General features: G+C 42.1%; 1 non-coding gene and 1 pseudogene across 1 annotated transcript; both read right to left on the minus strand.

Annotated features, from left to right (window-relative positions):
* Positions 1 to 1688: 1688 nt before the first annotated feature.
* LOC141631742 (granule-bound starch synthase 1, chloroplastic/amyloplastic-like) overlaps positions 1689 to 13696 on the minus strand; it is a 32405-nt pseudogene continuing 20397 nt past the window's right edge.
* LOC141635957 (small nucleolar RNA R71) lies at positions 2209 to 2314 on the minus strand. The gene has a single exon (XR_012540605.1). It is a non-coding gene; the product is annotated as a small nucleolar RNA R71 (small nucleolar RNA).

Below are 13696 nucleotides of genomic sequence, written 5' to 3' on the forward strand. Positions count from 1 at the left end.
GCTGATCAACAACCATCTCCGTTGATATGTGCATTTTGTATAGTCTTTTTAGCCTATTTTAGCACGTATTTCTATGTACTTTCGTACTATTTATATTGCATTTTGCCCCCGAATTGGCTACTTTGGTTCGTTTTGTCCGTTTTGTAGAAATGAGCGTAAAAGTAGTGGAATCATACCATTTTCGTCCTTTTTGCATGCATTTTGAGGAGACGGGATTTTCTGGAGTGAGTTCATGCATTGGGATGCGTGAAGACACGGTTTACGAAGCAGTCGGGTACGAGTTTGAGCTGATTTGAAGGAAGAATACTCGATCGAGCTGTTTTATCACTCGATCGAGTGGTTTCTATAGCTTGAGTTGGTCGATCGAGTAGTTTTACACTCGATCAAGAAGAGCTGAAAAGTGAGGTTACTCGATCGGGTAACATTTATGTTCGATCGAGTAGATTTCTTGGAGTTTTACTCGATCGAGTGGTTTCAGACTACTCGATCGAGTGGTTTTTGATGGCATGGGCTTTAATTAGCCCGTGAACTTGTTTTAGCTTTTGGACTTAGCATATTTTCTATTTAAGCATACGTCAACTAGGTCATTAGCATCCTTTATCTATCTTTTATCTATCTTGTATCATTCCATTCTATCGAGTTTTCCTATCATTCACAGTAAAGACTGTGTTCTCTTTTCTTTCACTGTAACTTTTACTTTCGGGGTCACTTCGTTCGGATTTGTTTGTTCTTTACGCCGGATTCTTGCGATTGTAATCTCTTTCTCCCTTTTTAATATTAATCTTTCATTTGTTTTGCTTCATTTAATTCTTACCCTAATTACCTTTTATGCATTTTTATTATTGTTTTATCATGTTGAATGCTGGTTATTTCTTTGTTATTAGTATTGACAGTATTAATACCGATATGAGTAGCTAAATCTGTTTCATGTCGGGATTAGGGAATCTACGGTAGAAATGTGACGATGTAGTAAATAAGTTAGACGAATTAATTGTGAGATTCTGTCACCATAGCAATATACCTGTATTTACCGACTTAGTTGAGTGCATGCTTCTGAGTCTCCCTTTTAATCTGGTTAAATCTAATCCTGGATCAGAAGATTGGACTAAATAGACCTGCTATGAATAGTAGACTACCCTGACAAGGACGGAAGTTAAGTTAGTGGAAGTTTAGGATAGAAAGTGGACCGGAAGGACCTTTCCATATCTGTCCCGCAGTAATTTATCTAAGTTATTTACAGTTGAGTCACTGGACTACCGTAGTGAACCGAAATCCTGACATGTCCCCTCTTTACTGATAGTTTATCACTCTTTTCTGTCTTTACTGCTCTTTCTTTATTTCTCTTCCTTTAACCCTTTTTAGTTTAGAAATCAAATTATAAACACCCCCATTTGTGACCAAATAGACGGACTTTTACAGATATCTTACCTCCCTGAGGAGATCGACCTAACTTCCCTAGCTATATAGTTAGTTTAGTTAGTTATTTTTTATTGGTATACGACAGCCCTGTCAAATTTTGGCGTCGTTGCCGGGGAGGCAATTGCCCTATTTGTCTTTGTTTCGTTTATTTTATCCGTCTCAGGGAATTTTTATTCCTTGAGGCAGTTCTTATTTATTTTCTTTCAGTGTTGTGTATGCCCAGGTCACATAGGTTTGAGTTAGTTTCAGCTGATTCTGAGCCAGAAAGACTATTCAGGCATTGACTCCGTCTGCAAAGAGAATCACGAATGGAAGACTTGAGTACTTTCAAACCAGAGCTTCAGCATTTCCTTTTTACAAAAAATCCATCTTTTGAAGAAGATACTTCCAGTTCTGTAAGCACACCAGAAAAGATGTCGAACATTGCTAGTCATTCGAAGCCTAAAGCATCATCAATTCCAAAGGGTTTCAATCTCCAGACTGAGGATGGGAATACATTTGACATCCGTCCTTCCTATATCAATCTGGTAGAGAGAAATCTCTTTAGAGGTGTGGCAGGTGAAGACCCGAGGAAGCATATGGAGGTCTTTACGGACTACTGTTCTACTATCCCCGCCACAAAGGGGGTAACTCAAGACAAGATTAAGGAGGTTATGTTCCCTTTTTCTTTGACCGACTCAGCCAGGGAGTGGCTAACTGATTTGGACCGCACAGCCGCAGGGGTCACAGACTGGGAGACCCTTGCCCTTGCTTTTTATAAGAGATATTTCCCTCCACAGCGCACCAATCAGCTGAGGGAAAAGATCACAAGTTTCAAGCAAGCACCCGATGAGACTTTCTATGAAGCATGGTCCCGTTTCAAGAAGTTGGTGAGGTCTCTTCCTCACCATGGTTTTAATCCGTGGTTTCTGTCCAACCAGTTCTACAATGGGCTGTACGATGATCACAGAGCCATACTTGATGCATCATCTAATGGAAGATTCCAAGAGAACACTGACGATGATAAGGAATGGGCCCTTATTGAAGAGATGGCGAACCACTGTGCTGAGTATGGAAACCCGAGGGATGGTATTAGAACAGTTCATGCAGTCGATAAGCAAGTTGTGGCTCAGCTGGAAGCCATGAATGCTAGATTTGATAAGTTGGAGTTGCATTCTGCTGGGGAGCCTCAGACGGTCCATTTGCTTACTAAAGGGGAGACTGTCACATGTGAGAGGTGTGGGAGCAACGACGGTCACACTGCTGTTGGCTGTCTTACGGAGAAGGAACAGGTCCTTGCTTTTCAACAATATAGGCAAGGTGGGGGTTCCTACTATAACAACCAAGGGGCAGTCCATCCCAATTTGAGGTGGACAAGTCAAAATGTGCTCAATCCTACCCATCCTCCGCAGCAGCAGTAGCCGTATGTCCCTCCACATAAGACTCAACAAGGCTTTCAGAAGCCTCCTTCCTTTCCTACACTTAATCAAGGTGCATCATCATCTGGTGGGGTAAGTGAGCTAGGTGAGTTGAAGACGATGTTGTAGGCTTTGACAAAGCAGTGGCAGCTGAGTGATCAACAAAAAGATGCATCTATCAAGGCACTTGAAACTCAAGTTGCCCAGTTAACCGCGAACCAGTCCACAAGGAAACCGGGTCATTTACCGTCACAAGCTGATAAAAATCCACACGAGACGGTAAATTCAATTAATTTTAGGAGCGGTCATTCATATGAGGGACCAGATGTGTTGAAATCAGACCCGAGGAAGGAAATTATTGCTGATGAACAGTGATCTAGTGAAGAAAAGGAGCCGACGACAAGGAAAGTACTCGATCGACTGATTACAGGGGGTCGATCGAGTGATTTTGCTGAAGACCGGAACCGATCGAGTAAAATTTCTACTCGATCGAGTGAACAGGAAAAAGAACTTACTCGATCGAGTGAAATTTTTGGTCGATCGAGTGACCTTGTTGAATAAACTGCTCGATCGAATGGTATTTTTGGTCGATCGAGTAGTGTAGATAAAGAACGACTCGATCGAGAGTCTGCTAGTGCTCGATCGAGTGAAAAATCGTCTGAAAGACCTCGTTCGAGAGGAAAGATGCGTCTGAAGGATTTGGAGCTTGATCCGGCTGACACGTTTGAAGAGAGGAACAAGGGACTCGAGATACCCATCACGGTGCCCTTCCCGAGGCGTTTGCAAAGTACTAAAGCTACTCAATAATTCAGCAAATTTGCCGATCTCCTGAAAAGCTTGCAAGTTACTGTGCCATTCGCCGAACTGCTGACACAGGTACCCTCTTACCTTAAATTTATGAGATAAATTTTATCGCGTAAGAGGCACATTAATGATCATGAGACAATAGTTTTGACCGAGGTAGGGACGTCCCTAGTTCATAATAAGTTACCTCCCTAAAGTCAGAACCGGGTAGTTTTTCGATTCCGTGTCATATTGGTACCTATTTGATTGATAACGCGTTATGCGATCTTGGCGCTAGCATGAGTGTCTTTCCGCTGTCTCTGGCTAAAAGACTTGGTTTGACAAAGTTTCATTGCACAAACATGACTGTTCAGATGGCCGACCGTAGCATATCACGGCCACTAGGTGTCATAGAAGACATACCTGTTAAGATCGGGAGGTTCTTTATTCCCGTTGACTTTGTTGTACTTGACATCCCCGAAGATGCCCATACCCCTATTATTTTAGAGAGACCATTTTTATTTACTGCCCGTGCAGTAATAGACGTCGGGGGCAAGACATTGACTTTTCAGGTTGGAGACGAGGAATTGATATTCCATCAGTCTAACTTCCGGAGGGCTCCCATGCAAGCTCAGCCTTATAATGCCCTCTCTTCTACTGACCCTATTCTTGACACTCCAAATGAAAATTTGGAGTATTGTGCTGCTATTGTGACCCCTCCGCCTCAGGTTGAGAGCAAAAAGGAGGAAAGTTCGTCTGTTTTCCTTGCTGTAGGTGCAGATGAAAATAATGCAGGAGATGTCAAAGGGCATTGTGCAATTAATGTCAGTCAAAGTGGGAGTGACAATGTTAAAGCCGGTGAGAAAGGAGTAAGGATGAGAAAAGTTCGAGCGTATGTGGACGTCAACTATTCTCCTCCAAACGATTCAAGTTCAAGCTCGTGGAAATTGAAGAGGACGATCAATGTTGCTGAGATGACGTCCTCCAGTCAGAAGCCCTCCGAGGGGCTACTGAATTGCCTTGAGAAGTGAGCGGGGAAATGCCCCGTGTAACAATTTTTAAAAACAATTTTTAATTTTTCCGTTGAATTTCTTTTACTGCTTTTAATTAGGACAATTAGAATTTAGGCAATTTTTAGCATAGATTAGAGACTATAGATTGTTACTTTGCGTATTTGGCATTTTTGGATATTTTTGTCGAGTGTTCTTATGCAGGTTTGGAGAATTATACGCAACTTCAAGAGCTTACACGAGGAGAAGAGCTCGATCGAGTACTTTTTGTACTCGATCGAGTGAAATATGTTCGATCGAGTCGATCGACTAAAGCTGAAAAAGGGAGTTCTCGATCGAGTAACTTTTTACTCGATCGAGTGGATTCATGCTAGAAGTGCTCGATCGAGTAGTTTTAAACCACTCAATCGAGTAAAAGTGGAAATGACGCACATGGAGTTCCTTAAACTTCCTTCTTTTTTCTTTGTTATTTCATTTCCTCTTCATTTCTTTCGACCCCCTTCCTTTTTTGCGATCAAACGAACCCCAAATTCCTCCATTTTCTTGCCCATTTGCCAAATCCACCACCTACATTGTGTTTATTGTTGATTAATCGTCATTTGCCCTCTGTTTTCCCTTTGATTTACGCTCATTTACACGGTCTATTAAGGGCATTAGGGTTCCGCGGTTTTTCGATCAAAAATCGCCTATTTTGCTTGTTTCTTGTCGATTAATTGTTCTTTGTGGGTTCTATATCATCAAGTAAGTGATCCTTACTCTTCTTTATCTTTTAATTTCACTAATTTTGCTTATTATGAAGTGAATTAGGATTAGGGTTTCGAAATTCCTTTTTTTGTCGAGTTTTTTCGACTATAACTGTAATTGTTTGCCCTATTTGTCTTGCTCGATGATCAATTCCCATGCCTTGTTGATTTTTACATGTTTAAATTCGAATTTTGCGAGAAATTTGCGATTAGGGGTTTTTACAGTCAAAATTTTCGACTGAAAATTGGTTTGTGCTGCTGCCATTTGCTTAATTTCGCTTCTATTGTTGCTTAATTGGTTGCCATTGTTGCCTGTTACCCGCACCCTATCACTATTACCTGCTATATTCGAATTTTTGAGGAAAAAGTTGGGAATTTTTGTGCTGTAGGTCGAATTTTTTGACTGGTTAGAGGAATTTTCATGCCGATTTCATGCTATTTTCTAGCTGTTTAGCTACTGCTTTCTTATCAATTCCCCTGCCCTATTTGTTCAGGATGGATTCTAGCTCGATGCCTTCTTCGAGCTCTGCTGCCAATCCATCCTTGTCTCTGTCTGAGATGGTAGTCCATGTTGTTACTACCGTCTCCGCACCTACCAGTACCTCTGTTTTTCTAGTTTCTCTGCCGTCGTGTTTCTTCGCTTTGCTAGCCCTATTTCACCGCCACCTCGATCACAACCACCACCACCGCTAGCACCGCTTTGCTAGTCTTTCTTCCTCGGTGGTGGTCACAGCGCCCACAACTTCTACTTCACCACGGTGAGCACACCCGTGGCGGACTCACCAAATGATCGCGGTAGCTTTACGGGCGGCTCTAGTTCCTCGTACTGTCACTGGACGGTCTTCTACCTCAGGTTCTAGAGGTCGGGGCCGAGGTCGTGGTCGTGCTCATGCTACGCCAGCTCCTAGTACATCGTAAGAGGGGATGACTCCCTCGACTCCCACCCTGAGTACTCGCAGGTAATTTTCGTTAATGGTGTACATCGTAAGAGGTTTTATAAATTAGTTGGCTGTGAGTTTCTCCCTACCCGTTTCTTAGACCGTCCGGCACTTGAGAGGCTCGGTTTCTACGAGCCAGTTTATGAGCTTTTACGGGGCAGGGGGATGGCCGGACTCATCACTATGAGTGACCACACCTTTCTGGAGCTGAGCCTTGAGTTCCTCAGCTCCTTCACCTTCTCCTCCGGGGCACACGACGCTGTCCCCACTAGTCTTTCTGTGTTTTTCCGGTTGTTCAACCGGACTTTTTCGATGACATTGGAGAAGTTTGGTACCAGACTCGGCCTTTCCTTTACGGGCGACACTGCTGCCCTTAGGAAGGTCATTCGTCAGCTTTGGCGGACCTTAGCCCAGACCACCTTTCCCAAGCGAAAGCTCGCTCAGGTCCACCATCCCCCTGCCCGTTACTTTCTTAGACTGATGGGGAGCACCATTTTTGGCCGTAGGGAGCCAAACAACATCAACAACAACGAGCTCTCCATCTTAGGCGGTTACCTGAACATTGACTGCGAGGGTCCTTTTACCCTCAACATTGCCTACCTGACCGCCCAGTACTTCCAGGCCCAAGGGGAGAAGGTCACGGGATCTATTGTCTGCGGTGACATAGCCACCATTCTTGCCCGTTCCCTCTTCCCTGTCTGGCCTCGTGACTTACCGTGCCTAGAGGGATATAGGTACCTCAGCCTAGCGTCTATGCACTCTCAGACCTGGCTGACTTCTGACTACCGGACTTGGAAGATAGACGGTTCCTTGTCCGTGGACCTACCTTGCACCACTCTCCCCCGTCTAGCCCCTTTGCCTACTGTTGCACGGGGCGCCCGACTTCCACCTCTACCTGAATACCACCTCCAAGTCTGACCACCTACTACTTTACCCGCCGCTAGAAAGCGGCGTAGACTTGAGACCGGAGAGGCATCTGCACCTTCCACAGGTGGCCAGACTTCCACGACCACACCTACCCTGATCCCTACTCCTACTCCTACTTCTACATCCGCACCTGCCAACCAGACACAGACACAGCCGGTCTTACCGGCTAACTTTGTACCTCCACCACCCTTTGAGGCGTCCTCGGTTATGGACCAAGGGCGCCGTGACGGTTTGTTAGTTGAGATTGGAGAGAGACATGTCGTATGGAGCGGGACTTAGCTTTGACTTTATTCCCTCTATACGAGTATCACATGAGTCGACACCGTCCGATCCCAGAGGGTTGGCCACACCCTTCCTTTTACCGGTACCCAGCTGAGGGGTACCCAGAGTCTGCTGAGGAGGAGGAGGAGGAGGACGAGGACCCGGCGGCGCCGGCGGAGAGAGCTCGAGCTGAGCAGAGGAGGAGAAGGAGAGAGCAGGAGGTAGACCCGGACTTCACGGCGACGGTGGATGACGTGCGTGACAGCGACGAGGAGGCTGACGAGTAGCTGCTGGTCTACTCACTTCCCCAGTTTTCTGGCTGGTTTGGGAAAGTTCGTGTTTTGTATGTACATCTCACTCTTTTATTTTTGTCTCCTATTTATTTTATTATTTTTTATTCTTTATTGGTTGTATATTCTCGTTCCCCTGTATATTTCTGTTGGTGTCTGCTGGAGGACAATGAGGGCGTTGTCCGTTTTGGTTTGGGGAGGGTATTGCATCCTTTTGAGTCTGCATTTGCATTGGTTTTGAATTCACGTTTATTTATTTCAGCTTGCATTGTTTATTTATTTCATTAAAAATCAAAAAAACCAAAAAATTAGAAAAATTCAAAAATTCAAAAATTGTCACGTTTATTTTTTCATATAGGTTGAGTCGAAACAATTGATTTCCGTGATGATATTGCACTATAACTTGTCATTTTACTTGAGCCTTGCACTTCTGTTGATAGTTATTAGCTTTGTCATACGCATAGTCTACGAGATTTTGTTCAAATATAGCTGACTGTTTAGACTTGACCTGATAAATTGGCAACCTACTTTACAATTTCCGAGGTTTAGAGCCCATAACTGGTGACATTCATGACCAGTTCATTAGGAATTGAGAGTAGTACTCCTTGCATAGCATGTTCATCATTTTTGCACTTTTATGACATTCGATTTCTTGTCAAATGCACACATTCGGGTTTCTGGTCCGTGTCACATGCAGGGAGGTGCTTACAAATTTTTCCCTTTTCTTATATTTTTCACCCATTTAGCTCCACTTAAGCCAAAACTTGCCTTTTCGACCCATTTGCTACATCCCAAACTGAACCTGCCTAGTCAAGCTAGTTTAGTATGTCCTTTTGTGGTATGATTTTCCGTCTGCAGTTTGGCCCGTGTGTATATGATTGGAGTTGGTGGAAATTAAAGAAAGGAGAAAAAGAAAGAAAAAAAAGAGTTAAAATTGAAAAAAAAAAGATGAGAAAAACGTGAAAAAGAAAAAGAAGAAAGAAAAAGAAAAAAAATGAAAAAAGGTTGTGTTTCACGTGAAAGAAGAAAAAAAAGAAGTTTGAAAATATTTGATTTGTTTTAGTTAATTTATTTAGACGATTTAAAAAAAGGAAAGTTTGTGACCGTCTAACTCCTCCATTCTTATTCCATCTTTTTGAGGAGATTGTGTATGAGATTAGTGAGTTGTGTGCCAAATGAAGGGCACTTATACTCTATTTGTCAGTCAGTTGAGATTCGGATGGTTTTATATGGTTCTGTTAGGAATTAGCTTGACGCTTTTACCTTCACATTACCATAACTTGTTTTGCCTTTTCTCACCTGAACCTCACTATTCCCATATCATTTGTAAGCCCTCGGCTGTGACGGACATTATTGGTTGGAGTGTGTGCATTAGTACTTAAATTGTCTTTCATTTTTGTTGCATGCATGCTATGTAGGTCGCAGTTAGGTGAATGACTGTTTCTGTTTCTCAATTTAACATATAACTTTCACCCTTTTCTTCATGAGAGAAGAGTGACCATGTGAGAGTCCGATTTTGTTGGTCTTGCAAGGTCGATAGGTTGGCTATATTTCTGAACAGCTTATAACTCATTTGCGTATTGACTGCTTAGCTATGACTGTTAATTTTTGTTGCATTAAATTGGTTCAAGTAGACAAGTTAAGCTAGCTCTGAGTTTTCATTTCCGTTCCATTAGTTGTATTTTAGTTTATTTGATGACGAGTAAAGGTTTGGTTTGGGGAGATTTGATACGTGCATTTTGTATACTCTTTTTAGCCTATTTTAGCACGTATTTCTATGTACTTTCGTACTATTTATATTGCATTTTGCCCCCGAATTGGCTACTTTGGTTCGTTTTGTCCGTTTTGTAGAAATGAACGTGAAAGTAGTGGAATCGTACCATTTTCGTCCTTTTTGCATGCATTCTGAGGATACGGGATTTTCTGGAGTGAGTTCCTGCATTGGGATGCGTGAAGGCACGGTTTACGAGGCAGTCGGGTACGAGTTTGAGCAGATTTGAAGGAATAATACTCGATCGAGCTGTTTTATCACTCGATCGAGTGGTTTCTATAGCTTGAGTTGGTCGATCGAGTCGTTTTACACTCGATCAAGAAGAGCTGAAAAGTGAGGTTACTCGATCGAGTAACATTTATGTTCGATCGAGTATATTTCTTGGAGTTTTAGTCGATCGAGTGGTTTCAGACTACTCGATCGAGTGGTTTTTGATAGCGTGGGCTTTAATTAGCCCGTGAACTTGTTTTAGCTTTTGGACTTAGCATATTTTCTATTTAAGCATACGTCAACTAGGTCATTAGCATCTTTTATCTATCTTTTATCTATCTTGTATCATTCCATTCTATCGAGTTTTCCTATCATTCACAATAAAGACTGCGTTCTCTTTTCTTTCACTGTAACTTTTACTTTCGAGGTCACTTCGCTCGGATTTGTTTGTTCTTTACGCCGGATTCCTGCGATTGTAATCTCTTTCTCCCTTTTTAATATTAATCTTTCATTTGTTTTGCTTCATTTAATTCTTGCCCTAATTACCTTTTATGCATTTTTATTATTGTTTTATCATGTTGAATGCTGGTTATTTCTTTGTTATTAGTATTGACAGTATTAATAGCGATATGAGTAGCTAAATCTGTTTCATGTCAGGATTAGGGAATCTACGGTAGAAATGTGACGATGTAGTAAATAAGTTAGACGAATTAATTGTGAGATTCTGTCACCATAGCAATATAACTGTATTTACCGACTTAGTTGAGTGCACGTTTCTGACTCACCCTTTTAATCTGGTTAAATTTAATCCTGGATCGGAAGATTGTACTAAATAGACCTGCTATGAACAGTAGACTACCCTGACGAGGACGGAAGTTAAGTTAGTTGAAGTTTAGGATAGAAAGTGGACCGGAAGGACCTTTCCATATCCGTCTCGCAGTAATTTATCTAAGTTATTTACAGTTGAGTCACTGGACTACCGTAGTAAACCGAAATCCTGACATGTCCCCTCTTTACTGATAGTTTATCACTCTTTTTCTGCCTTTACTGCTCTTTCTTTATTTCTCTTTCTTTAACCCTTTTTAGTTTAGAAATCAAATTATAAACACCCCCATTTGTGACCAAATAGACGGACTTTTACAGATATCTTGCCTCCCTGAGGAGATCGACCTGACTTCCCTAGCTATATAGTTAGTTTAGTTAGTTATTTTTGATAGGTATACGACAGCCCTGTCATCCGTCTCCCGTTTTCACACAACAACCGACTACACACTAAAGTGTGTAGCCCTGCCAGATTAGCCATCGCAACGGGTAATTCTCGCCGCCAGTGGGGGACCGCAGCCAATCCCCACCTAAGCCCCGCTCATCAACGAGCGATAACCCTAACCATTAATGTGCACATCCCCTTCTGTGGCGGGTTTCATAGAGGGTGAAACTAGGGCGTGAAGCCACTCCCGCAAGTGACTCCACTCAGCTGAGGACGCACCTCGCGAACCATCATCATCATCATTAATCATCACAACACCAACACCAACTCCAATACTCCAATAACGAGATCAACAGACAAATAATCGTACAACAATCACAATACCACATCAATCTTAATTCCATTAAACAGTAAAACTGTAGGAAAACCCTACCTTAGCACAACTGCAAGAGACACAAGCAAGCGATCTAAAACGCTCCTCTACGAAGTCCTCGCCTAACAACAATCACAAAATAACAATCACCATATGCAAAACCCCATTTTCCCAAATCACAATTAAAGCCAAACCTTAAAAGAATAATCAACGAATTATAGCAATAAGGATTTACCGATGATAGAACAAGGGATGAATGCACTTGATAACGATCACACACACAAGGGAGAGATTTGGAGAGGATTATAGCGTCGTTGAGTGATTAGGTTTTGTAAAAGTGTAATTAGAAATTGATAATCACGTTTATATAACTCTAATCATTTCCAAATCAAACCGCAATAAAAACACCCGTCAAACCGGATACTCGGTCGAGTATAGAGTATACTCGGCCGAGTACCCTCTACTCGATCGAGTATTCCACATACTCGGCCGAGTATTCCTGGGCAGTAAACTTTCCAGGAAACACGACAACCCTTACTCGACCGAGTAGGCCATACTTAGCCGATTACCAGGCTTAGGAAAACCATAGTATTACAATCTTCCCTCCTTAAAAAGAACCTTGTCCCCGAAGTTCATACCATACACAAAACAAAGCATACACACATGCCCCTCAGCTAACCAACATCACTCAACTCTCATCCTACATTCTCGACGCTCACTCGCTTAAAAACGCCTATCTAAACCACGCAACTCAGAACACAACATCAACCGTAGAATAACTCACCTAAGTCTATAATACCATCGAATACCTATATCATAAGTGTTGTCGACTCTGTCTTACGTCCATAACGCTCACTAGTGAACTCAGTACCAAGATAAACCACCAAACAAGATCAACCACCAAAACGGAGTGTTACATTCTACCACCCTTAAAACGAACTTCGTCCACGAATTTTACTCACACACATAAACATCATCACCCAATCCGTTGACACTATTGAAGTTTACTCACCCACCTAAACATCATACTACTACAAGCACTCCCATTACCTGTAACGAAATCGACCATCACACAAATCCATCCTTATTCTACACACACTCAAACTTCCAGCTGCAACCTGTATGACCATCAAACTCTCTTGTCGCATCCTACTCCTCTTAAGATAAATGTTACGTCCTCGTAACTCACTAATACTAGGTCCTTTGGTATACCTCCCATATGCCTCATTACCACCGCATGTCAACGATAACCCACTATAATCTCAACACCTACAACCATTCCTATATCCAAAGCTCTCTTTTTCTAACAGTTATCGCGCCTCCAATTATTCTGCACTCCATCTAACCTTTTATCATAAAATCCTCAGTATAATCACTACTCCATCTCTTCAACATTACCGCCAAATGACACACTTCTTTATACATGTACTTATTCCCACAATCATAACTCACGATCCATAATTGTTACACACACTAACGCTAGATCCTCAAGTTCTCCTGTTTATTGCCGTAAAACTCATCCATAACTTAACGTAATACTAATTCCCAACACTCTATACTCACAGTCCCAATAAAGATCACGAACCACTCGCCGCTCTCAGCACACACACATTCCACAAAACTCTTGACACAACTATGTCAACCATGCCTCATATCGAAAGTATTCTAACAACCTCTCACAATTGTGTCCCATTAACAGAATATCACCATACCATGACAACAACGGAAACACACGCAACTTTCTTCCATATCCTGCCCTACCCTCACTCCCAAGCCGAAGCTGGTAGAAAAACATTAATAAATAAAACAACACTCTATATGCCCAAACCGACACTGACAGGAAACAACAGTAAACAAACAACAATCTATATAACAGATATTCGAAATTTCGTCTCGCCAGTAAATAAACAACAATCTATATAACCGTGCCCAGATCGCCACTCGAAGCACAACAACCATATCGATAGCCATCACAACTTTTACAATCCCATAACACTGACTCAGTACAACTTCTTTAACCAGAAGACTTTCTTAAAACCGCTTTGCTAAAACTCAATGCAACATATTACACGGAGTAACATATAACGACTTATAACTATCACACCATACCGTTACTCGTGAGGTCAGAACCTCACACAAACATTTACACATGGACCCATAAACAAATTTAACTAGCCAATCCTGATCACGTAAGTTACCACTTGATAATGAATATCTCTCATCCGAACTTAACTCAGATACCCTTCATAACATATCCTCTCATACACACAATTATCACCACCCGGCGAACGTAACCATATCATCAGTACCCAACTACCAGTGAACACCTCTTATATTCACATCTTATACTCCCTCACATCTATAAAT

The sequence above is a fragment of the Silene latifolia genome, chromosome Y (assembly GCF_048544455.1).
Source record: "Silene latifolia isolate original U9 population chromosome Y, ASM4854445v1, whole genome shotgun sequence".
NCBI lineage: Eukaryota > Viridiplantae > Streptophyta > Magnoliopsida > Caryophyllales > Caryophyllaceae > Silene > Silene latifolia.